This window comes from Zalophus californianus, chromosome 4, assembly GCF_009762305.2.
Source record: "Zalophus californianus isolate mZalCal1 chromosome 4, mZalCal1.pri.v2, whole genome shotgun sequence".
Lineage (NCBI taxonomy): Eukaryota > Metazoa > Chordata > Mammalia > Carnivora > Otariidae > Zalophus > Zalophus californianus.
Genome location: NC_045598.1, coordinates 184,385,811 through 184,411,258, shown reverse-complemented (window position 1 = coordinate 184,411,258; position 25,448 = coordinate 184,385,811). Strand labels below are relative to the sequence as shown.

At 47.9% G+C, this 25,448-nt stretch overlaps 1 long non-coding RNA gene across 2 annotated transcripts in view; it reads right to left on the bottom strand.

Moving 5' to 3' along the window:
- Positions 1-25,448, bottom strand: part of LOC113916597 — a 65,275-nt gene that overhangs the window by 14,164 nt on the left and 25,663 nt on the right. Inside the window, exons 2-3 of one of the 2 annotated variants that reach the window (XR_003517983.2) lie at positions 18,722-18,935; positions 10,085-10,289 (exon numbers count right to left, since the gene is read on the bottom strand). This is a non-coding gene — a long non-coding RNA (uncharacterized LOC113916597). Of the gene's footprint in view, positions 1-10,084; positions 10,290-18,721; positions 18,936-25,448 lie in introns of those variants that run through there. The other variant, XR_003517982.2, reaches the window with a different exon arrangement.

Sequence of the window (25,448 nt, the reverse complement as noted above, 5' to 3'; positions counted from 1 at the left end):
TGGATTATCTTTTCCCTTCATATTTCATAATATGGTAGCTTATTCTGCCTAGTACTGTATGTGTCTGTGCATGCATAATCAATGTAATCATTATTACTGATTTTGAATCATGCTATCTTATCAAATTATTTCACTGTTTTTATTCATTTTTGGTTAATTGCCTTGAATTTTCCAGGTATATCATCATATTGTATTTAACTAGTGATTGTTTCATCTCTTCCTTTCAAATTCTGGTACATATAACCTCTTTATCTTACCAACACATCTGGTATAATGAGAAATTATAGTCATGATGGCATCCTTGTCTTTTTCCTGAATTTAGTGAGAATGTTTCAAGTGTTTCCTCGTTCATCCTGAAAATGCCTTTGGGACAAAAGACATATCATTTACCAAATTGGGAAAATGTTATGAAACCCTTTTATATTAAATTTTTTTAAAGTTAGGAATGGATATTCAATTTTGTCTAATTCAGTATCTAAGAAGATTATCAGAAATTGTTTCCCATATTGATATATCAGTGTGATGGATTAAATATATTTCTTATAATGAACCAATCTTGATTATTGGAGTAAGTACCATATAGTCATGCTGTGCTTTTTTTTCTAATGTGTTGTTGAATCATTTGTTAAAATTTTATTTAGGGTTTTATATTACCGTATATGGCCACAATTCATTGCTGGGGGATTAAAGCACATCCTGTGTTACTCCATCAGGAATGGAGTCTTAGAAGCTTGCTCCTGCTTTCCTCCAGATTTTCCTCACGTGCCTTTTCCCTTTGTCAATTATGCCTTATGTCATTTTGCTGTAATAACTTACCATAAGTGTTTTGGCATCTGGCCTAAGAGAGATTGAGTTAGGGATATATTTAGTAGGGATTTGTTGATATACGTGTATGTGGTTTGCTATCACTGCCATTCATAGTCAACTTATTGCTAGCCTTCCCAAAGCTTCTGGAAGCCTCCACTCATGCTCTGTGTTAACTTAGCCTGCATAGAAACTTGAAGATGCAGAGTTTTATCATGAAGGGTATGTGTCCTATGGTCCCTGGGATGAAGCGTATGTGGCTAGCTGAAGCAAAACTAGGTTTGCAATGTACACAGCCAGGAGTTCGACGGCAGAAAGTTCTTCCAATCAACTGTGTACAATTGTAAGTTTGGTTTTCCTTGATGACTAGTCAAAACAGGAGTTCTTTCCTGCCAGCAGTATGCTCAAAATCTCAGCAGACACAATTATAAATGCACCATACATGTTTTTCTTTTGTGATGGGAATTATTAAAAAAAATTGAATTTATCTGAACCCCTATGCTTGTAGAGTAGAAACCAGCAGCGGAACTGTAAGTGGCAGGTGTCTCTGCGTGAGAACTGGTGTGTTTTATGCATCACAATTGCATCAGATTGCATCTCGCATATCCAACACATCTTGTCCTGACAAAGTCTGCTGGTTCCACATGAAAGAGAACACAAACTTGTCAGTAACACAGCAAAGCGGCCTAAAGAAACAGGAGACAAACTCCTACACATTCATCAGGAAGTCAATGGATGCAGAGAAAAAATAATTGGATTACACTAATAAGTAGTTCGGTAGAGAGTAGTTGCAGTTTTTAAAAGCATTCGAATTGCTTTTGTGTATGCAATAATTTCAGATTTGTTTTATATGTTTTCAGAATTAATAATCAAAGCAAAATTCAAACTCATTGGGAAGTATCTTAGTAGAAATAAAAAAAATGTAAACAAAGTAAGACTGGCAGAACCTTCTTTTTTTCTGTTTTTCTTTTTTAATTGAAGTATAGTTGACACAAAACGCAGCATTCCCTTCAGGTGTATGACATAGCAATTTGACAAAGGACTAGCAGACTCTTTATGATGTCAAAGTCTCTGATTACAACACGACAGGAATTAAAACTCACGGTCAAGGTTGTGAAGATACAGAACAGAACACTGGTAGCCAAAAGTATCTACAAGAAATGACAACTGAAGAGATAACACCGAGTATGAGAAACAGGACACTCCCCAACAGGAAGCCCAAGAAGAAGAGGGATGCAAATAAGGATGAAAGGGGGACACCATTTGTACTAGTGACAACACAGGCAGGCACAGGGTCAGCGGCAGCTCGACTTTGCTCAGCTCATCGTCCTCAGTACCTGATGTGACTGCTCTTGACGGGCTGGGACAATGAGCAGTGTTTTCCTTCATGTCTATTTGACTACAACACAACTGCTTTTCCAATATCATGTTCACAGGAATAGGAAGAATCATATTATAAAGGAATACCAAGAATCAACCAACACACAAAACGGACATGAAAGATTAACTTTCGAAACAAGTGTTTAAAAAAAAATCAAGAGCCAAACTGCTGCGATTTGAGTGTTCTGTGAGAGGCTGTATGTATACACATATGCCCTATGTGGCCAGGTGCTATTTGGGTTGTAAACCATATGCCATTAAGGGGTACATCAAATAAACCAGCCACTAAATATTACTCCATTGCTGGAGGCTCTGCATTGGATTTAACAAACACTGATGCGTGGCAAATATTGAATACTACTACTCCTTTAACAGAAAATCCTATCAGAAATTTTTGACTTTTTGGGCAACTGACAACTACCTATCTATGATTTTATTCAGCAAAGTGAAGCAAGTTTTGGGCGATTGTAGCCTGGCCTTGAATGACATAATGAAAACACTGCCGTATTGTGGAGAACAAAGGCCTCCACGTGCTCTTCAAAAACATTTAAAAAATGGCATAAAATGTGCAGAGAGCATCTCATTCCCTTAATTCTGTTGAAGGAAACCTGCCTCCACAGTGTTGAGGCTGGTGACAGCTTTGGTATTCAGCTCCATTGAATGTTTTCCTTTCAGGTTTGAATTGTAGATGTGTTATTTTATACACACATGCCAACTTGGATTTTTCTCTAAAGATTTTAAGGGTGATAAGGTAGCCTGGCCATTATAAAGCTATTCAAGCCTTGCACATGGGCAAAAAGATATTTAAAGGACTCTGGCATACATTTTTGAAGACAGAAGAGAAACCTGAGCACCAAGAAAACGTAAAAAAAAAAGAAAAACTCTATTAAAAAAATTGATAAAGCTTCAATACACCATTTCAACTGTAATTTGAACAGGCATCTTGGAATGTTTCAATAAAACAAATAAGAAATCACAAGCTCCTGAATTGGCTGTTTATGAAAGGTACATTCTTTTATCAACTTGAAATTTATTTGCTAAGGAAATGAGAGGAAATTCAATTAAAAATTAATGGAAACAAAATGAAAATATGAGGGAAAAAAAAGCACTAGAAATTAACCTGACATTTAAAAGCAAATTATAATGGAAATAACATTTAGATCACACTAAATGTGGTAATTGTGACTCTCCTCATAGAAATAATGCATAGGCTCTCAGATTGTTTGATATTTTGATCAATGGAAGAGAGTGAATTCTCTGCATATATAAGGAAGATATTCAAATTTCTGGCTGATTTGAAACAAAGTGCTGACTGACATCCATGGAGGTCATATAAAATATCATAATCAAATCCAAATATACTACCACAAGAGCAAATCGTTACAAGCTGGCTAACGAGTATCAGTAAATCAAAGATGACTTAAGATTTAGCTATTACGCCTGGGTGACTCAGTCGGTTAAGCGTCTGCCTTCGGCTGAGGTCATGATCTTGCGGTCCTGGGTTCGAACCCCACATCCAGCTCTCTGCTCAGCAGGGAGTCTGCTTCTCCCCCTATTTCTACCCTACCTTACAGGTGCAGAAATCCCACAAACCCCAGCGGACACTCCTCTACCCAGGCCTGCTTGGCAGTAGGTGGTGAGTGGTTTAGGTAGGAACTCAGCCCAACCTGCTTGGGTGGAACCCCTAAGCATTCCTCACTGGCTTCTTAACAGTGCTGGAATCCTAGGCCTCATGCCACCAGCCCCTGGCTAGGGCCATGTTCCAGCTTGAGTCAGTTTTCCAGAAATAGGGTGTGCCACCCCAGCTGACTCCTCTCACTCCAGCCCTGTGGTCAACTGATTGCAAGAACAGCCCTACCCTTCTGAGTCTGCCTGTGTACACCCCCCTTACTATGTAGTTTGGCAGCTCCTCATACCAAGAGGTGAAATCTATGTCCCACCTCTCAAACCTGGGATGGCCTTGTGACTTGTTTTGGTCAATGGAATGCAGCGAGAGTAATGTGGGGTGGGGTTCCCAGCCAGGCCTCAAAAGGCTAGCCTGGTGGGAGGCGAGGCACCATGTGGGAAGGGGAGCCCTGGTTAAGCCATGGCCATTCTACACTGGCCCGTGGCACCCGACCCCTGTGACTGAGCCCAGAAGACATTAGCAGAACTGCCTACATGAACCACAGCTGATTACAGATGTGTGCCCGAGCCCAGCTGAGACCAGAAGAAAAGTACAGCTGACCTCTAAACGCGTTAACAGCAATTAGTACTTAATGCCTTAAGATGCTGAGTTTGGGAGAGGTTTGTTATCCTTCAACAGTGAACTGATACAACCCGCACAGACACGTCAAGGCCACTCAGATCGGGCTGAGCTCTCCACACCCCTTCGGACATAATTGAACATCTGGTCAGTTTCCTTCCTCATCACGGCCACACCACACCCTAAATCCATTCCCTTTCTCTCCCAGGCTCCCAGAGGAGGTATTGGCAATAGATACTGGTTGTGCCCAACCAAGTAATAATATTCTAAACCCTAAGTTGCCATCAGTAGGGCCCATGAAAAGAGCAAAGGGGCACTCCTAGCCTGCAAGGGATCACCATGCACCTGAAAAAAGAAGATTCACATCTGAAAACAATCAGCAAGCAATTGCCCCAATATGGCCTGATACATATATCAGCCACTGTCAGATGAAAAAGTAACTACTTATCAGTCTGTCCCAAGCACCAAGCTGGGAGACCTATGAGGGCAGGACCAAGTCTAGTTTCTCCATGGATCCCCAACAACTAAGCTCTGCCTAGACCAGAGCAAGTACACATATACATGTCCCCCAGGAATGAATGGTACAAGGCAACAGGTTCAAGTACTAATCCAGTGGTTCAGATACTATGGGATCAGGAAATTCAGCAGGTGGTTGGCATGTACTGAGGGTCAAAGATGAATGAATGAAGGAGTGAGTGCATCACACATGATGGATATGTACTATGCATCCACCTGTGTGAATAGCCATGGGAAGAGTAGCAGCGAATGTCTGTCCCTGACCATAGGACCCTGGGCTCAAGCACCCTATTCTCACTGTCTCCGTTTTCTCACTATGAAGGAGACATTAAGTCAGAGGATTCCCATGAGAATCAGAAGTGATCATTGGTTCCTCCAGTGAACATGCAATAATCAAGCATCACAGCGTAGCTCCCGGCAGTAAGTGGCTCCAAGCCCCGGGCAGGAGCATCTTCGTGGGGGTGAGAGGTATAAACCTGTAAGCTACAAACACAGCACGCTCCAAGGAAGGGGAGCCACACCCAGAGTCCAGCAGACAGGCACTCACCAAAACCTCAGACAGGGCAGGGTCAAAGTGCACACAGCAGCCTGTGATAAGAAAGCTGACCTTGGTCACCCACTTAGCTCCCGCAAGGTGCCGGCATCTGTCTTCTATATTGGTTCTCGTTTGTTATTTTCCACCTTTCACTCTGTGTGCTTCTCACTGACTTTTTTCACAGTCCACGGTGTTTTCCCATTATCTTGTTTCACAGCACTTCCCCGGGTGCTCTAACCCGTGACCCCAGTGACACTGGCTGAATAAGGCAGGGCGTGGAGCCTCAGTCCCCAGCTGTGTGTGATGGCTTTGGTCTGAAGGCGGCTGGCCTGAGAGCCTCACCAGAGCCCAGCCTGGGAGGGGAGCCACAGGCTCCAAGTTTTTCCATCAGCTTTGAAATCATGTAGGACAGGGTTTGAATATCAGCTCCACCCACCTCACTGTGTGAACTTGGACAATTTAACCTCCCTGACTCAATTTCCTTATTAGAAAAATGGAGACAGCAGCACCTATATCACTGAGTTTAAGACTTAAATTTCTGGTTTTATGAGCTCTTCTTATGTGCCCTGGATTGTTCTATATATTTTCAATGTTTTAACAGTTTAATTATTATAATATCAACTCTTAGAGCTCCCATTTAGCAGATGGAGAAAGTGAGGCAGAGAATAGTTACCTTACCCAGGAGAACATGCAGCTAGCCACGACAAGCCAGGTGTTATACTCAGGTGGTGCAAGATCCCACGCTATTAACCCCTCTTTATACACCACATCCTTCTGTATCAGGATTCAGAGAGTTAAGGTATGTAAAGAGCATGGCCTGTGTCCAGCATATAGTAGGTACCCTAAAAATAGTAGTTATTACCCAAGTTCCAAGGCACGTGGTGGAAAAAAAAAAAGTGCCCAAATCCAACTTCTCAGTCCAGGAATGAGTGATAGGAGACCAAAGACAAAGATTACAATGACCCAGAGAGCAGACTTCCAGAGCTGTGGTTCTCACCTAAGGATGAAGGGTGATTTTTGCACCCCAGAGAACATTTGGCAACATCTAGGGATATTTTGGCTGTCACAACTAGGGTGGGAGTACTCCTGGTATCTAATACATATAGACCAATTATTTTGCTAATCATCTTATAATGCACAGGATAACCACCACCCAACTGCTACCACAAAAAAAAGAAAAAAAAATTATCTGGCTCCAAATGACAGTCATATCAAGGTTGAAAAATTGTCCTCAAATACTGAATTTGGACCATGTTCACTGATGTAGGCTAATTGCTCAGAACCCATCCTCACATGGAGTAACCATATATAAATACTTATTAGATAAATGCATACATAAATGAATTAATGGATATATTTTCTCATTCTAAGATATTGCCAGTTGAACATCATACCATCAATTTAACAGTGGTTGTCCAGAGGGGAAAGAAACAGCATTATATTCACTATAATATACATCCCAAGTTGGAAATGTGAACGTGTGTGTGTGTGTGTATGAATGTGCTTCTTAGAATTGAGTAAACAGAGACTATACTTCACATTTAATAATACTGCAGTCAAAGAAGAGGCAATCCTTCCAATGTTGAGAGAGCCACCAGAACATAGCCTAAGATCCTGTTGGGTCTTGCTCACCCTCCAAACAGCACTTAGAGTATCAGGATGGCAAGATGTTATCTTGGGTCTCAAGTGATCAGGTGAGTGCTGGGTTGAGAAGGATTGTGAGACAATGTCTCAATTCAGCAAGATAGACACCCACGATTGATTAGTGATGTCTGTGCAGACATGGGAGGCGGGCAATGTCAGACATGACACAAACCTGCTGTCAGAAGAAACCTAGTATAGTCAAAGGAACAGTGGATTTTGAATCACACTAGATTGGAACCTCAGCTCAGCCATGAATAGCTATTTCTTTGGGTAGATCAATCTACTTCTCTGAAACTCCATCTATCCTCCTATAAAATGTCTACAATACATCTTAGTTCCATTACATGGTTGTTTTGATGAGCTCTGTTGAGTATAATGAAAATGCTAATTATGACAATGAGATTAGAATGAGATCATCTATTCTGCTGTTTATTAATCTGAAGTTCCAGGTAAATCTAGGAACGATTCTTTTTTCTGTATTTCAAAATGCACACTGATATCATTCTGGATACCTCCTCATGGGCCATTAGTTAACAGTGCAGTGTATTGTACAGCAGTTTGGGAGACATGCCTACATTGTTGACGTTACACTATTTGAAGGAAGAGTTTTAGGCCATCCTTTAGGCTTGTCTCTGTCCTTTTTTAATCTACATATCAGGGATGGGCATGCCTTCTATAATAGGAAATTGACTACAGAATAAATGACTGGTCTAATAAATGTCCTTTTGGGGACCAAAGATCATCTGTCCATAGATAAAGGAGGACACACAAAAGAGCTATCCTAACTAGTCTCTCCAAGGACCCGAGCAAGTCATGCCTCCCGGTATTCAAATTCTTGCATAATCCTTGCCCTTGAACCTAGGCTGGTCCTGTGACTTTAGCCAATAGACTGTGGAGAAAGTGATTTTACCTGATTTCTGAGGCTGAGTCAGAAGAAACCTTGCCACTTCCTCCTTGGCTTATTGGAACACCCATTCTCATGGAACCAGATTCCACGTAAGCAGTTTGATGACCATAAAGCTGCCATGGTGTGAGGAAGCCCACGTCTCTACATGAAGAGAGAGGCCCATCCACCCCCAGGTATTCTATCCATCCTAACCAAGGCACCAGACATGGGTGGAGACACCATGTTGGATGTTTAGCTCAGTTGAGGCTTCAAATGACTCCACCCCCAGCTGTCATCTGACTTCGACCATATCAAAGGCCAGACCAGAACCACCCAGCTGAGACGTGTTGATCTACAGAATCATGAGAGTTAATAAAAAATTATCACTTTAAGTTACCAGCTTTTGGGGTAGTTCGTTACTCAGTAGTAGATACCTAAAACAAGAACCATGTTGGTTGTTGCAGGTAGGAGAAAGACTGCCAAGATAAACTCTTATCTTTTTGCTGGAGTAGGGTCACATTCTGAGGTTCTGAAGGTTAGGACTTCAGTATATCTTTGGAAGTGGAGGGGAAACTATTTAACCCATAACAGTAGATATTTAGAAATTTTTTTTTTTTTTGGCTGGGGTATAATATCCATGGAGAGGATTAATAGGTGATAAAGCTAGAGAGTTAAGTATCTGAGCCTGGAAGTATCTGTCTGACAGCATGCCAAGGACTTTAGACTTTATGGTCAGAGAAATACAGAATGATTTTAAGCAGAAAAGTCATGTGATCAGACCTGGCTTTAGAATGGAAAAACAGGCCAGCAACAAAAATTGGGTTAATTCAAGATAGGAAGCTGAAGCTGGTACCAGGGAAGAGGCTATTTCAAAAGTCAAGGTGAACCTCACACAGTACATAAAAATTAATTTGACATGGTCCATAAACCTAAATGTGAAAGGTAAAGCAATGAAGCTTCTAGAAGAAAACATAGGAGAATATCTTCATGACCTTTGGGTAGACAAAGATTTCTTAAACATGCCACAAAAAAGCACTAGCCATAAAAGAAAAGATTGATAAATGGGACTTCATTAAAATGAAGAACTTCTGTTCATCAAAAGACACCATTAAGAGAGTGATAAAACAAGCCAGAGACTGGGAATTGATACATGCAGCACTTATATGTGGAAAAGGATCCTTACCCAGAATATACAAATAATTCCTTCAAATCGAAGACTGAGGACACGACGTAATAAATGGACCAAATGCGCATGTGCGCACGCACACACACACACACACACACACACACACACGTCTGGCACTAGCAAGTGTGGGTGAAGATATGGCATAACTAGAGTTCTCCTCCATTGCTGGTGGGAGTATCAGTGGTTTCAATTACTTTAGAAACATAGATATTCTACGATCTGGAAAGTCTACTCCTAGCTTTGTCCCTAAAAGAAAATGAAATGCTGTTTCCACCGGAAGACATGTGCAAGAATATTCATAATTTTATGCATAAAAACCAGTATATATAGTGGGAATAGATCTTCATCTATTAGATCTATAATGTCTATCTATCTATCTATCTATCTATCTATCTATCTATCTATGCTACCGACTGAATGTTTACATCCCTCTGAAATTCATCTCTTGAAATCTAATCCCCAATGAAATGGTATCTGGAGGTGGGATCTTTAGGGGTGATTAAGTCATTAGGGTAGAGCTCTCATGAATGGGAATCGTGCCCTTATAAAAAGAGACCCCAGAGAGTTCTCTTGTTGCTTCTATATTGTGAGCACACAGCACAAAGACAGCTATCTATGAGCCAGGATGTGGTCCTTCCCCCAGCACTGAAGCTGCCGGCACCTTGACCTCAGACTTCTAGCCTTCGAAACTGGGAGAAATATTTCTGTTGTTCCTAAGCCACCTGCCCTGTGGTATTTTGTTACAGCAGCTGGAAAGAACTAAGATAGTGGAATACTTCTTAGTAATGAAAAAAGGATCTACTGCTCAATACATCAAACTTGATTTATCTCACGGACATCATGGTGAGAAGAAAAACATACCTAGACAAAAAGAATGCATGCTGTATACAAAGCATTTGAGAGCAGGTGGAGGTGATCTTGACAGAAGTTGGGATAAGCGTGCCTTTGCTCACCCACTGAGCGGGTACCAGGGAGCTGCTGGGTGCTGGACATCTCTGCCTTGATCTTGAGATTACACAGGTGTAGACACATGTGAAACTTCACTGAGGGAACACTCGGAGCCTGTGCCTTGTACTCCATGCGAGTAACACATCTGTGATGGAGGAAGAAAGCGCAGGTGAGCCTGGATGAGCATGACTGGGCACGCACAGCAGGATGGACAGCCGTGCTCCCCACCGCTGCTGGGGACAGGAGAAGCATGGCCCTGCACCAAGCAGATGAAGAGCAGTGAAGAGAAGGGAAGATTCAAAGGCATCTCTTAGACCTAACTGTGAGTGTGCAGGAGGGCAGGGAGGGGACAGAAAATGCTCAGAGGGGCAGAAGGAAGTGGGACCTTCATCCCGGCCCTCAGTGATGGACTGGATTTTGTTGGGGCGGCCCATCACACCCACTGCAGGGAGGCTATCCTTTTTGCCAGTTAAAATCTTTCCAGGTTTTTGTGATAAGAGCCCGAAGTAAAAAAAAAATGTGTGTGTGTGTGTGTGTGTGTGTGTGTGTGTGTGTGTGTGTGTATCTGTTTGGCAAAGGGGTGACGGAGAAGGCCCCAGAGTAGAAAAATAGCTACTCTCGTCAAATCGTCCTCCTAGACAGGAAAAAAGTGGGCACAAGGGAGGTGGGGGCCGCTGTATGGAAAATGCACAATGCTGCAATCTTTCAGGAGAAACGCTCTCCAGATCTGAAACCCACTTTATCACAACTGTCAAAACAGACTCAGGCAGTGCATAATTTATAACCCTGGGGTGGCAGCTAGGGGGAAGAAGCCTAAAAGATTGGTTTATTTTTCTTATTAATATTTATTGGCTAAGAAAGAGCTCTGCCCCCACTAGACCAGAATATGGGCTTAATTTGAAGCAGACACATTTGATTTGCACTCCGGAGCCTCCACGGCTGGTCCTCAGGGCCGACTGGAGCAGAGACAGGTGGGTGATGCCTCCTTCCCTCACTCGCCATGGTGGTGGATACTGAGAACCCAGAGAGGGAGAGGACATGGGCCCTGCTGATGATGCTTGTCCACGACAAGGACACAGCCAAGTGGAGTTCAGAGCCCCATGTGGGCAGGAAATGAAAGCTGCCAGCAGAGTGCCCAAGCCAGGCTGGGCTGCAGAGGATGGGGACACCATGGCTGAGCTACATATTGAATGCCTGGCGAGACTTCCGTGAAATATGGAGCAAGGGGTACCCAGGCAGACGGAATAGCACGTTCAAAGGTCAGGTGGCATGAACGAATGGCCCTTTTCTGGAGAACTGTCTCCCTTTAGCAACATTAAATAAATATATAATTAAAAAAATTTAAAACAGCCTCTCACACTGATATTGGGGAAAAAAGAGGAAGGAAGCAGACCAGAAAAGCTGTTGATGCTGTCAGCTCCTTTCTAGAGAGCCCAGAGTACAGGTGAGGCGTGGAGAGGGTTTGGACCACCGTGTCTGCAAGGCACTGCTGTAAGATGGGACGGGGGCAGGGTGGGCTGGGGTGGGGGCTACTGCCAGTTCCTAGTGACGTACGAGGGACATTGACCACATCTGGGCTTGAAATGAGGCATGCAAACTGTCGGGTTCTGTAGCTGCAGAGGTGTATGTCAGCCCCTGCGGGACCTCGCCTCGGCCCTCACAGGTGCTGAGGGCTGGGTCCCTGACATGACAGGGCTTCCTGTCATGGCCCAACACAGGGGAAGAAAAGAGGTCCCGACAGGGAGGCCCTGCCCAGGTGCACCCTGCAGAGTCCAGCCTGACTCCAAATCCAGCATTGTGCCCCAACACCTCTTCTGCACTGGCTCAGCGTCCTCCGTCCCCCATCTGGATCATAAACCCTGGCCTTTAAGAGAGAAGGAAGGGTGGAGGAAAGAAGGGTCAGCCGGGGAGGAGGGTGTGGAAAGGAGAGGAGGATTGGGGTGGGGGGTCTGGCCAGGCTCCGCCCCGCCCAGCTGGACGAGTTTGAATAAGTGACCTCGCCTCTGTGAGGGTGTGTCCAAATCTGTGGAAAAGACAGTCATGCCCATTTCATCAGATGTTCATGGACTTAAGTGAAGCTATAATAGCAAATACGATTGAGCACTTCTCATGATCGAGCAGGACCCTTTTCCAATCTTACTTATTTACCTTCTGGACCATCCTTCAAAGCAGACTTTATTGTACCCATTTCCCAGACAAGGAGAGTAAGGCCCTGAGTGGCTACAGCCACTTGCCCGAAGCTAGCAGACTGGCATCTAGACCCTAATATTAACATGCTCACTCTCTTTAAAAAAGTAGAGGAGAGGGGCTCCTGCGTGGCTCTGTCAGTTAAGCATCCGACTCTTGATTTCAGCTCAGGTCATGATCTCAGGGTCCTGAGATGGAGTCTCAAGTAGCGCTCATGTTCAGCATGGAGTCTGCTTGAGATTCTCTCTCTCCCTCTGCCCATCCCCCCACTTACTCTCTCTCTCTCAAATTAAATTTTAAGAAAAAAAAATAAGAAGAGGAGAAAATCAAACCAGTCCAAACCAAAAAAAAAAAAAAATATATATATATATATAAAGGGGAGAAGCCTGCCCCCCCACAAGAGAGCCCTGGCCCCACAAACCCGCAGCTAGAATCCTCTCTCTTAACTCTTTCCTTCTCGACTCACTCTATTTTCCTTTGCCTTTTTCATTTTTTTCTTCGCCAAGGAGTCCAGATGGCTACAGGGAAGGCTTCTGTTTTTAGGTGTGGTTTTTGAGAAGAGCTTTTAGGCCATTGTTTTAGCAATCTTTTCTGGGAAAACTCACTCACAGAGAGAAGTCTTTCTTCGGAGCAAGAAAATTGTGGGACGGTAATGGGTTCTGATCTCATCAGCTTCCCAGGCTGGTCTCACTGATGGCCTCTCATCCCTTCAGCCTTCATACAAATGTTTCCCAGCCCAGCCCCCAGGACATGGGCCGTGGCCACCAGGCTAACAGGATGTCATTCCTGGTGGAAACCCCCATAGGAAGACCCCAAAAGAAGTAATGAAGGATTTGGATCAGGACTGGGGTGCCAGCTGGAGAAAGGGGCAGGGGGAGATGTGGCGGCTGGAGGGCACCCTCATGGTGCCCACACCCACTCTGATAGGTTGAACTGTGTCCCCAGAAGATGTATGTCCTCATCCTGACCCCAGGTAACTGTGCAGTCACCTTATTGGGAAATGAAATCTTTGCAGATGTACTTAAGTTAAGGATCTTGAGATGAGATCCTCCTGGGTTTGGGGTGTGCCCTGGGTCCCATGACTTGTCCTCAGGGAGAAAGGAGAGGGATCTGAGACCCTGGGAGACACCACAGGGAGGCCATGTGAGTTGGAGGCAGAGACCCAGGCCTCGGATCTAACATGCTGAAGAAGGCTGAGCATCACCAGCAGCCACAGGAAGCCAGAGAAGCATTCACGGTGGTCCCTCAGGGCCTCCAGAAGGAACGAACCCACTGACATCTTCATCCTGCACTGCTGGCTTCCAGAACTGCGAGAGAATGAATTTCTGTTGTTGGGAGCGTCCTAGTTTGTGGTGGTTTGTTACATCAGCCGCAGGAAACCGTACACGCACCCAAGGGCCAGAGCCACGAGGATGCCACCTCTGCCACAGCTGACTCCCCGGTTCCCTCACAGCCAGAGGCTGTTTGATCCTTTCGGAGTAAATGCCACTGCTCGGTGGCTGCACCTCATAACTGCGGCCACAGCACCCCGCCCCCCCCGCCCCGTCTCCCTGTTACCTGCAGGGGGCCGGCCCTGCCACCCCCGCCCCCACTCTGGGTCCCAGGTGCTGCTGGCAAACAGCCAGGCTGGGCCAGGCCCTGCTGAGGTTGAGAAAGCCGACCCTGGCCACTTACCCTCCCCTGCCGCCGAGCTGCAAGCCTCCCTCCAGGTCTGCGCAGACCCCTCTGGTGTCCATGAGGAAAGTTCCAGGGTGCCAGCTCCCCGCAGGACTCAGCTGTGATGCACAGCTGGGAGGAGACACCGCAGGGGGCTTGGCTCCCAGCTCAGGCTTCAGGGCAAACCCCCCACCCCCAAACCACCACTTCCCCAGGCCAATTAGCTCCAGCAAATCAAATGTCCGAAGGGTAAAGAACTCCTGGATCTAACAAACATGTGCAGACACTGAATCTCAGCGTCTGCCCATCGTGGGTCCCAGCGACACAGGCTCTACCTCTTGGCCCCTCATCAGCACCTTGAGAGGTGGGCAAGCAATCATCGACCCACATCAGTGGAAGATGCTCTTTCGTTTGTTTGTTTTCCATGTTCCATAAAGAGAAGGTGCTTTCGCTCATTTCCCTCTGCCCGAGGCGCCCTTCCTCCGTAATCCCCCGAGGCCCGCGGCCCTTCAGCGTGCCGCTCAGCCACCTCCGGCTTTTCCCCACGCCCGGCATCGCTTCTGGGGCACTTCTCGCCGCTTGCTGTTGGCAAAGGAGCTCCGCTCAGCGAGGCCCACTGCCTGGGCGGGGGGCCCCGGGTCAGAGGCGCGGGCGGAGGCCACAATGCTCCGCCCAGGCCCAGGCTCCGCCCCCACAGCGCTCCCACGCTCCGCGGGGCAGGAGACGGCAAGAGGCAATTGCTCGCGGGCAAGTTTCAGGCCACTCGGTGGAAGGGTCTGGGCCTCCCGCCGGCTGGGGTGAGTGGTCTCAGGGCAGAAGGTAACACTCACCCCCCCACACCCGTCGGAAGCCTGGGGGTGGGAGCCCGGAGGTGACCCTAGAGCTAAGGGTGGCGAATTAAAGCCAGTGGCCCAAATCTGCTCACTTGTAAATAAAGTTTTATTGGGACACAGCATGACACACTGACTTACATGTTGTCTCTGGCTGCTTTCCTGCTCCAGCGGCTGAGCCGAGGAGTTGCCGCGGAGATCTTATGCCCCGACCCACAGAGCCTGAAGTATTTACTGCCTGGCCCTTTACAGAAAAGGGTTTGCAAACCTGTTTAGAGTAAGAGCGAACACCTCTCCCATTCATTCCTTCCGCCTCCAGCCGGGCTCGCCCTCCAGGTTCCTTGGGGGTGTTCCAGCCCAAGAGGTGGATGAGGGCAGCCCTCCTGTGTGCACTTTGTTACTTTGTTCTCTCCAGCGTGAGGCAAGACGTGCTGCGCCCCCTCTGGTGGAGGCTGCTAGTTGGTTTTGTTCTGCATTTTGGTTCCTTGTTTCTCTGGCATGTTTGGACACCCCTTGCCAGGACTTGACACAGCGCGCTGTTATCCCCAAGGGCTGAAGGGGAGCCGGGCTCTACCCTTCCTTGGAAAGGTTTGGGCAACACCAAGCTACTCTCACTCCCTCAGGCCCTTGCACCTGCTACTCCCTATGCATGCTGGTTAATTTTCTGGGCCAACATGAAGGGCCACTGGTGTCCAGATTAAACATTATTTCTAAGTGTGTGAGGGTGTTTCCAGACGAGATTAGCATTTGAATCCGTAGAGGCCATTGCTCCCCCTCAGCAATATAGGGGCCAGTCCCTGGAGGGCGTGCATCTAACAAAAGGCAGAGGAAGGAGGAAATCACCCCCTCTTTTCTGCCTCCCTGCTGGAGCTGGGACATCTCATCTCATCTTCTCCAGGTCTCAGACTGTGATTTATCCTATCAGCGTCCTGAATCTCAGGACTTCAGACTGAGACTGGATTATACCACCTGTTAACTGGGTCCCCAGCTTGCAGGTGGAAGATCATGGGATTTCTCAGCCTCCAAAATCAAGGGAGCCAATTCTCTCTCTCTCTCTCTCTCTCTCTCTCTCTCTCTCTCTCTCTGTGTGTGTGTGTGTGTGTGTGTGTGTGTGTGTGTGTGTTGCCTGTTGGTTGTTTCTCTGGAGAGCTCTGACTAATATGCCATGGTCCCTTGAGATGGAAGTTAGCAAAGGATGGTAACAAGGTTCAAAAAGACAGTAGTGAGGAGGACCATTGAGGGGATAGGGAAGAAAGAAGAAGGAAGACCGCGGGCAAAGTCATGGCCAGTCGGCCACTGTCTTGACTAGGACCATTGGTCCCAGCCCTAAACCACCCTTCAACCACTCCAGCTCTCTCTCCTTTCTGGCTCTCCTTTGTCTAAAGACTGAGCCAGAGGGGCAGAGAGTATAGGAGTTTGGCTACTTAAGGCAGATCATGAGCCCTTGCAGCTGGGGGGAGGGGGTGTTCCCTGGAGGCTATTGGGTCTGAAACCAAGCCAAGGTGACAGGAGATGTCAGGCGCCAAGACAGAGGTGGAATTGTGTTCTCATGGGGAGGGCTGCCGTCCTGTGTCCAAGCACAAACGTCCCCCGGCTCTGGGGTGCAGGGGTGGCCAAGGGACACATAGCCCACTTTGCTCCAAGATGCAAATTTTCTCATGACCTGCTCCCGGAAGATCAGAAAACTCAGGCTAGGCTCCTTCTTGCAGAAAGAACCCAGTCCACCAGGAGGTACTTCATCATCAAATAAAAGATCTGGAAGTAACCGGAGACCACAGGAGTGAATGCTGTGGAGAGTGCCACCCTGGAAGAGAGGTCTCAGAAAATGGCCTCAGTTGCTAGCAACCCAGGCTGGGCAGACATCAGCAGCTCAGGTGTGTCTTTCTCTCTCAAGTTCCCTTCTCTGTGCCTCTGTCTCTCCTCCCACCTCCTCCACCAATGTTGCTGACTCCCTCTAGGACCCGAAGTTCTCTAGGATGGGGTGCACCTGTTGGCCAGATCACCTCCTGGGACACTGGTTCCCTTTGGTCAGCTCATGGGTGGCTGAATTAAGGTCAGATCCAATCCATGACACCCAGAATAGACAGGTCACACTGGCACAAAGAATGGGTGTCTTACACCTGCGACTGCTTTGCTCAGAGGGAAGCGGGATGATGGCATCACCTTGAGGCAACATGACCTCATGATACAGTGATCGTTCATTCATTCATTTTATATGTATTTATTGAGAACCTATTATGTGCCAGGAGCTGTGTTCAGGATCCAGTGATGGGCAAATAGGACACACAGAGAGCCCAAGGAGCTCATGGACTCGTGAGGGAAGCAAACAGTTAATAAGGCAGCCCCTACCCATAAAACCACAGCCTGAGGATATTGTCCTCATAGTTTCAATTCCCCCAAAAGTAAACCAGAGACAAGGACTTGGGCATGAAAATTTGACTTGGGCAGTGTTCCCAAGAAGCAGAAAGAGGACAGGGGCAGGGAAGGGCAAGGGCAGGGCAACATAGGGGTGTGTCTGGGAGGGCACCCTAGGTGAGCAGTGTGGCACTGCTGGGACATGGGGAAGTGGCTAGCATCCTCCTGAAAAGTCGGCCACGGCTAACAGATGGGAGACTGAGCATCATCCACACGGCACCCCCACAGCGTGGATACCCACACTGTGAAGTCCACTACACTTCCCTGATGTGCCTGCTATTTGCTGAGCCTGGAGGAGAGGGGAGGGACCCTGATGTGGCTGTCACCATGGGGCACTGATTCCCTGAGCTGTCTGCCAGGCTAGGCTGCCCCCGAACTCACAGGTGCACGGCCAGCGGGGAAGTTGTGACACGGGCTTGAGGCGTCACGGCAGGTGCTCTGCAGGCAAAGATGGGAAGCAGTGAGAGAGAATGGCTGCTGGGGCTCCCCACCCAGCTGGGGGTCAGGGAACAGGTGCCTGAGGAAGGGGCGGGTGGGGCATGTCTGGAGAGGATGAACAGGGAAGAAATGGCAGGAGAATCACAGGGTGGGAGGGTGGCTGCCGGGGCCATGAGCCAGACTGCGGGGCATCGCGTGTGAGAGCCCGAGAGGGGGGAGTGGGGAGAAGGGGATAAATCTGCACAGAGAATGAAAAGGAGATTAAAAGGAAGAACTGGAACGCAGGGCTTTTGTCTCTGACAGCTCAGATCCTTGGTCTCCTCTTTCCCTCCCCTGCCCCCTTTCCCTTCTTCCTTGTCTTCCCTCCCTTCAGTGGCTCCGCCATAGCAAATCAGTACTTGTGTGTTTTATAAAAGTTTTGAATGGCATGCTGTGCCACAGCACTGTGTTCATTTTTCTGGAGACTACGGGGCTGATGGATGGGCAGCCTCCGTGAAGGTGTACGAGGAAGGACAGACAGACGCTCAGACTTCACCCTGCACAGTCAGCTCCCGTGGGGGCCCAGGGTAGCATGCACAGGATGCAGAGACAAGCGGGGTCTGCAGAGGTCCGGGAGACCCACCAAGAGAGTGGGCGCCGCACTGGGGAGAAGCCCCCGCCCATGCCTGCTGCTCTGTAGTGAGACAGCGGTGAAGCAGGTAGGCTGAGAGAGTCCCCCGAAAATCCTGGCTATTCTAGCAGCTTCCACTGGTCTTCCGTGGTCCAGGCTCACATCTCTGAGCTTTTATCCATAAATACAAGAGTACTACAGATACAGATGACTTCACATTTTGCTGACCCTCAAGTCCAAAGTAAATCATTTTCTTGCTTAACAATGGTCACCAGAGAAGGGAACGGTAGAGGGTAAAATATAAAAGTATATTTTTATACCCTACAGGCAGGTTGAAACTGAGGTAGAACAAAGGAAATGCAGCTCCTGTGTATAAAAAGCCAAAACAAATTAAAGCAATAAATCTGGAACAATGACAGAAGGCAACTTAATAAGACTTACCAACAAAGGTACATTCTGAACAAAGGCGCACGCACGCATCGCCGCAGCCCGCTGCCCTCTACGCTCAGCACCACCAGCGCCACCATTGCAGAAGAGCAGAGGGGTATGGTGAAAAGCGGGATGAGAATTAGGGCGGTTGGAATGTTCGTCTTGATTTTCCTGATCATCTTATTCTGTCCAGGCCCTGGGACAATACACAAGTCCATTTTCTGACCTGTAAACGGGGGGCAAGAATGGCTGCTTTGTGACTGTACCAGACAGTTGGAAAATAAATTTGAAACCCCGTAGCAAAGTGTAAATCCTCTATAAATACCAAGTGTCTTCATCAGTGTCATAATCGTTTTTATCAGAATTGAAATCTGATAAGAGCAATAATAATAATGTAATAGCTGTTAACATTTACTAACCCATTTCTCTAAAGAATATAAAGCTCCATTTTATGGGTAAAGATAACAAGGTTCATAAATATTATGACTTGTCAGGATTGGGGCCGCCATACACAGTTGCACAAGTTGTGCACTGCCTAGCTCTAAGGGTGCCATTTACGTTAATCATCATGGCAGTTTGGGACACTTTTTCAGCAGAGGGCAGTGAGAAGTCTTGAGGAACAGGCACCCTTTTGTTATTATCAAAAAGATGCAGCAGAGGGGCTGGTTAGGAGTTAAATTTAATTCCGTCTGACCCCAAAATGCATGTTCTTCCAGTGGATTTGAAATTTGAAAAAGAAAGTGTGATCTTTTCCCAAACTAAATGATACGGAGTCTCAAAAACTTAAAACAGACCAAAACCCTCCCTGTCCCTCCCTTCTTTCCTCACTGCCCTCCCCCCCCCCCCACCCCTGCCATCCCCAGATAAGGCCGTCCTTGCATAGCAGCCTGGATTGCTGGGACTAGGGAGAAAGGTCTGGGTCCTCCCTGCCCACCACCCCAACGTGGATGGGGGAAACAACAGGAGCCACTTGGGTGGAGCGTGGCGGACAGTTATGCGTGAAATGCAACCAAAGGGTCATCAGTTGATAACACGGAGGAGGGGTGGCAGGTTGTGTTGTAAACAACAGTTTGAGGAGAGCTGAGCCCCAGCCATGCCCTGCTCACCAGGCCATGCACCATTGTGAGGGGTTGGGTCTGCCCCACAGAAAGGGCACTTTCTTCTAAATCACAAAAAGGCATCCTAGGGGTAGCTGGGAGGGAAGAGGAGAACAGGGGAGGTGAAGGGGAATCCAGTATTCAATTGACAAGCACGGCTTGGTGAGTAAGAGCCCAGGCTCTGTGATCAGACTGCCCAGGGCCAAATCCTGGCTCCACCACCTACTAACTGACCTTGCAGGTACTGACCTCTGTAACTCAGTTTCCCTCTCTTTAGAGTGAGATGAGAACAGCTCCTCCCTGTCGGGGTGAGGCTTGCGTGAGTTAACAGGAGGGAGAATGTGTGTCCCAGGAGGCAGGCTCATAAACAAGATGGACCTCAGCTCACCATGGAAGCTGTGATGCAAGTCCAGGCGCTCAGGTGGGCCCGGGAGCCAGGGCCTCAGGACGGAGCTGAGGTTCCACGGCCTCCCGACCCGGGCCCGTGGAGCCTCTCCCCGCCAGCCCCCTGCTCCTCCAGGGCCCAGGCCCAGCACAGGCTAGCTGCTCGCTGTTCCCACTCTCTGCCCCTCCTCTCCTCGGCTCCCTCTCTCCCTCCTCCTGCTCCTGGATGGCTTACCACCACCACCACCACCACCACCACCACCACCAGCCCCCGCCGCCCCGATCTCAGCGCAGTTTGGGAAACAAAGAGAAACCAGCTCAAATCCTGGCTCCACCATGTTCTAGTTGGTCCTCTATGGCACCAGTGGGCCTAGCGGCTTCCTCTTGGCTGGTGGGGCAGGCCAGCCCCCTCCATGCGTAAAAGGAGGGGACACACGGCAGGGGTGGGGCCGGAAGGCACCTTCATTCCCCTTAGTGGCCACTCACCTCGGGCCAACCCCTTAGCCTCACCAAGCCTCGGTTCCCTCACTAACGGCAGCTTCCCCAGGAGGCTGTGAGGGTGGGCAAAGAGGGATGGAAAGAACGAGAATCCTGCCAGACCCACAGCGAGTGCTGATGCAGTGCCATGGTCATTGTCACACGTGTGATGCAAACGCTGCACCACTCCCCAAACCTGCCCTCCTGTCTTTGGTGGCTTCTCATGGGTTTCCCCTCTACAAACAGTTTCTGAGTCCTACTGTAGAGCTGACTCAGCCCTATTTTTAGATGGGGATGGTCTTTGCCCTTGCGATCTCATTCTTAGGGGAGACACAAAGTCCTAAGGAACTCTGATACAATGCAGTCATTGTCTCTCGCCTACTGTTCTTACACGGCTGTATAACAAGCCACCCAAACCCAGCGGCAAGTAAACATTTGCTCTCACACTCTACCGTTTTGTGGGTGGACCACGGTGTAGCTGGTCTACACTGGGCTTGGCTGAGCTTGGCTCCGGGCTGCAGATCAGATCCCAGTCTGCTACACACTATTCCCATCCTCCCTGGACCAGCAGCTGGCCAGGGCAGGCTCTTCTCCACGGCCGATCACCCACCAATACAAGACTCGAGCCCAGCCGCGCGAGCACACCTCAAGCCTCCGCTCACAGATCAGCCACTAACATCCAATCCGTTAAAGAAAGGCACCCAGCGGAGCCCAAAGTCAAGGTGTAGGGAGTACGCTCGCTGCATCCACTTAGGTCTAGGCCAGGGTGTGGATGTAGAATATGGGGGTATCAAGAATTGGCACCGATCTCCTACGGGAATCTGGACTTTAATTCTTTCTGGACACAGTAGAGGTGTGGAAGCAGAAGAATAGAGATCATGCTGGTTACATTGTAAAGGAGAGATTGCAGGAGGGAGGGTCTGGAAGCAGAAAGACTTCTTGCAGTCCACCCTCTGGGAACTCCCAGCCTGACCCTCGTGAGTGACAGAGGAATGAAGAGCAGGGATGAATTCGAGAAGCAGCTCATACTCCCGAATGCTGTGAGCCAGTCCCAAGTGTTTTCCGATAAATGAAAATAGCTCCCCTAGGTCACTCAATAGCTTCTGCGAGGTAGGTCAGGAGGGTGAAATGATTTTTCTAAGACTCCATTAGCAAGGATCAGACGACCCCCAAGATGAGCTTTTCCTCTGGTGTCCCACCAGCATGGCTTTCCTACACTGCACATGCAAATTATTAGTTGCCATTTGAGAAGTCTTAATTATCTGGGTCCACTGGAAACCGTGTCAGTTATTTGAAACCAAGAGGTCGATAGCTCCAATCGATGCGGAGCCATTAAGGCACAGAGCACTCAGTGGAAACAGCCCCAGCGCCGCACGAAAAACTCGCAATGCCCGAGGCGCCTTCATTTTCTGAAAAGAGAACAGAAAACTTTTAAAGTCGGACAGTGTGGTCACCGATGAAGCTGTAACCGTAGCTGTCGGGAGGGTACAAAATTAGATTAGGTTCTTTCATCATAAATGGTTGCAGTTTTTGCCTTTTATCCCCTTTGGAAACTATTTTCAAATCGAGCCAAACCTGGAGGAGTGGGGGTGTCTTCAACTGTCTTCCCTATAACCCAGTCTGATTCCAAAGCAGCTCCGTGGCAGGGAGAGCTGGGCTCTGCTCTGGTGCTCTCCCTGCTTCACTGGGTGACTCCTGTATCTGGTGGCATGGTGAGCATCCCCCTTTGGGTACGCTAATATGACTCCGACATAGCTCGGCCAAGCCTATCTACCATCTCCTCCAACTGAGAAAGCAGCACACCACGGCGGGTGTCACCAACAATGAAAACAGTGTCTGGCACATAATAGAAGCTCAACAAATAATTATTGAGTGAGTGAACACAAGAAGGATCCTGGGGCAGTTATATAATCTCTGAGAGTCCACTTTCTCATCTATAAGGAAATGCAACTAATAGACTTGTTATCTGCAGGAGTTGCTTAATGACTGGCCCAAAAAGTGTGAAAACCCCTAACACAGTGGGCTTGCTCTTCCTGCCGGCTGAGACAGGAGGCAGACATCTGTGGGGGGCGGGGAGAGCTGGGGCTGGGGGTTTTCAGACCAAAGGATGAGCAGGGAATTGAAAGTGCCAAAGTTTCTCAAGCAGGCTTGGGACCAGTCAAGGATCCTCTGGAGAGAGACATGAGGTGTTGTCAAGGAAAAAGCCCCAGAAAGGTAACAAGTTGCCAGACTGAATGTAAGAGACCCACATGGGCAGCCCATGATGCCAAAAAATAAAGAAAAATCTTTGCAACTGGTCGTGGGTCGTAAATCACTTATTTGCCACATGCAACGTGGATGCTCGGGTTCCAGCCACTACATCCTCATTCCAGGGAGCAGGATGAAACATGGGGGAAGTTGGGAGCGCTTCCAAAAGCCTATCCAACAAATTCCACGTATCTTATTAACTGAACTCAGTCACATGGCCAAAGCCAACCACAGAGTTGGGAAGAAACGTAATTTCTCAGCAGGTCATTGTTCCCACTAACAAAATGAGAGTTTGGGGGTTTTTAAAAAATTTTTTTAAATTTATTTTTAAGTAATCTCTACACCCAAGGTAGAGCAAGAAGACAGCATTCAGGCCAAGGGGGAGGGGTCCAGGTGCCAAACAGGGGAGCTGGGTTCAGGGCCAGGGCTCCAGCCGCACAGCTGGGATTTAGTACGGTCAGGAACCAGGACCGACTCCAGTCTTCCGCCCAGGACAGGGTTGGGGAGGCCTGAGCTCTGAGTTCAGGAGCCATGGTAAGGAGAGCAGCATGGATTTATAATCTGTTATTTTCAATAAAATGGAGTTCTTTAAAATTTGCTTTTTTCATTTTTAAATCTTTTAAAAATATTTTTTAGTCCCTTCCATTTTAAAATAAGCTAATCACAAGTCCTGCTGGCTCGCCCTCTTCCATGCCTTGGAGGAGACCCTCCTTCTGTCCCTCCTGCTCTGCCTCAGGCTGGCCCTCATCTCCTTGGCTCTGAACCATCTCAACTGTCTCCCTGCTTCAGGTATCCCTGCCTCAGGCTCCCTCGCCCTCCAGGCCACCCTCCACCAACTGCCAGGAGTGAGGGTTCTAGAACTGTGGTCCAGCAGCAGTGGCCTTCCTGGGAGCTTATTAGAAATGTCAACCCCCCAGCTCTGCCCCTGACCTGCAGACTGGGGCTTCCCATGTACAAGATTCGAGAGACACTGTGCTAACTCACACCCAGCCACAGCATGTCTCCTGGACCGGCACCTCTCAGGACCCTGAAAGACATGGCCTTCTGCTCGGCCCTCCCACCCACCCCTCCAGACTCATCTTTACCCTCTCACCACTAGAACCTTCCACTCCAAATACGGTGGCCCCAAAAGACTCTCTAGATGGTCCTAGGTGGCCTCAGAGGCCCTGGTAAGGAATTTGCTGGATGGAAAGATGAAGTGTGCTTACCTGAAGCCCCAACCTCAGTTATCCCATCTTTGGAATGGCCAGGCTGAGTGTTCTAAAATGCCTCTCTCCAGGAAAAATTCATAATTCTACATTATTCACAGAGAAGGTTCCAAGTAACTTGGGACTTACCCCAGGTTTTCCTATGGTGACTACAAAATAGCAGCCATTGCTGCCTGTCACTTGGGTGGAAATATGGCCATATGTATGAAATTGATTTACTACCAGAGAAAGGGGCATTAATCCAGCTGCAAATTCTCTGCTGGGACATGAGGCGGTAAATTTCAGCTAACCGGCAGCAGCTCTGATTCAGCGTGAAATACAGTGCTTACGTTGTGTGTATGTGCGTGAATAAAGAGAACCCTTTTTCAGATTCTTAATTGACAATCACATTTTCCCACCTAAAAACCATAATACATGATGGGGCGCCTGGGTGGCTCAGTCGGTTAAGCGTCTGCCTTCAGCTCAGGTCATGATCCCAGGGCCTGGAATCGAGCCCCTCATCGGGCTCCCTGCTCGGATGGGGAACCTGCTACTCCCTCTCCCTCTGTTGCTCCTCCTGCTTGTTTTCTCTCTCTCTGTCAAATAAATAAATAAAATCTCTTAAAAAATAAATAAAAACCATAGCACATGATGAGATCATAAAAATGTTGAGCAAAGAAATGCCTTTTCCCTGCCCCTATTGGTACTTCAGAATATGGAGTTCATTGAATAAGACTTTTTTCCTGTCTGTAGTCAGGACATTCCTGTGTTTTTGAGAATCAAAAGAAAATTAAACCAATCAATAATTTATTGAACACCTGTTAAACACAAGGTAGCTTTCTAAGAACAAGGAATAATAACTATTATTATTATTACGACTATTGCCTATTGAATGCCAACCACGCACTGGGAACCTTCTACAGCTCTCTCCTGTACCTTCTTAAATAGCCCCGAAAGGCAGGCTGTTATTACCCCATGCTTCCCTTGACGATCAGGATGCTCAGGGGTCTTGTCCAGGGCTGTACAGGTAGATAGCGAGCCACGTGTGAACCAACGCTGCATGTTCTCCACTACATCACATAAAATAAACACGCTTCTCAAGGCTGACACCCCTCCTGGTGCTCTCAAGTGAGGAGCGCCTCCACTGTTCTCAGCCGGACCTGCCCGCCACCAGCGCCCTGCTTCCTTGGGGTTCCAGGGAAGGTTCGATAAGGCCGCGATCCAGCTCTTTCCCGGATTTGCGGAGCTGAACTGGACCTCATGGCAAATTTCCCCTCAGAACAAGGTCAGTTGCAAAGGGTAATTTTCCTGGCCCTGACACGAAAAGGGTTTTTCCCAGAGAGCAGT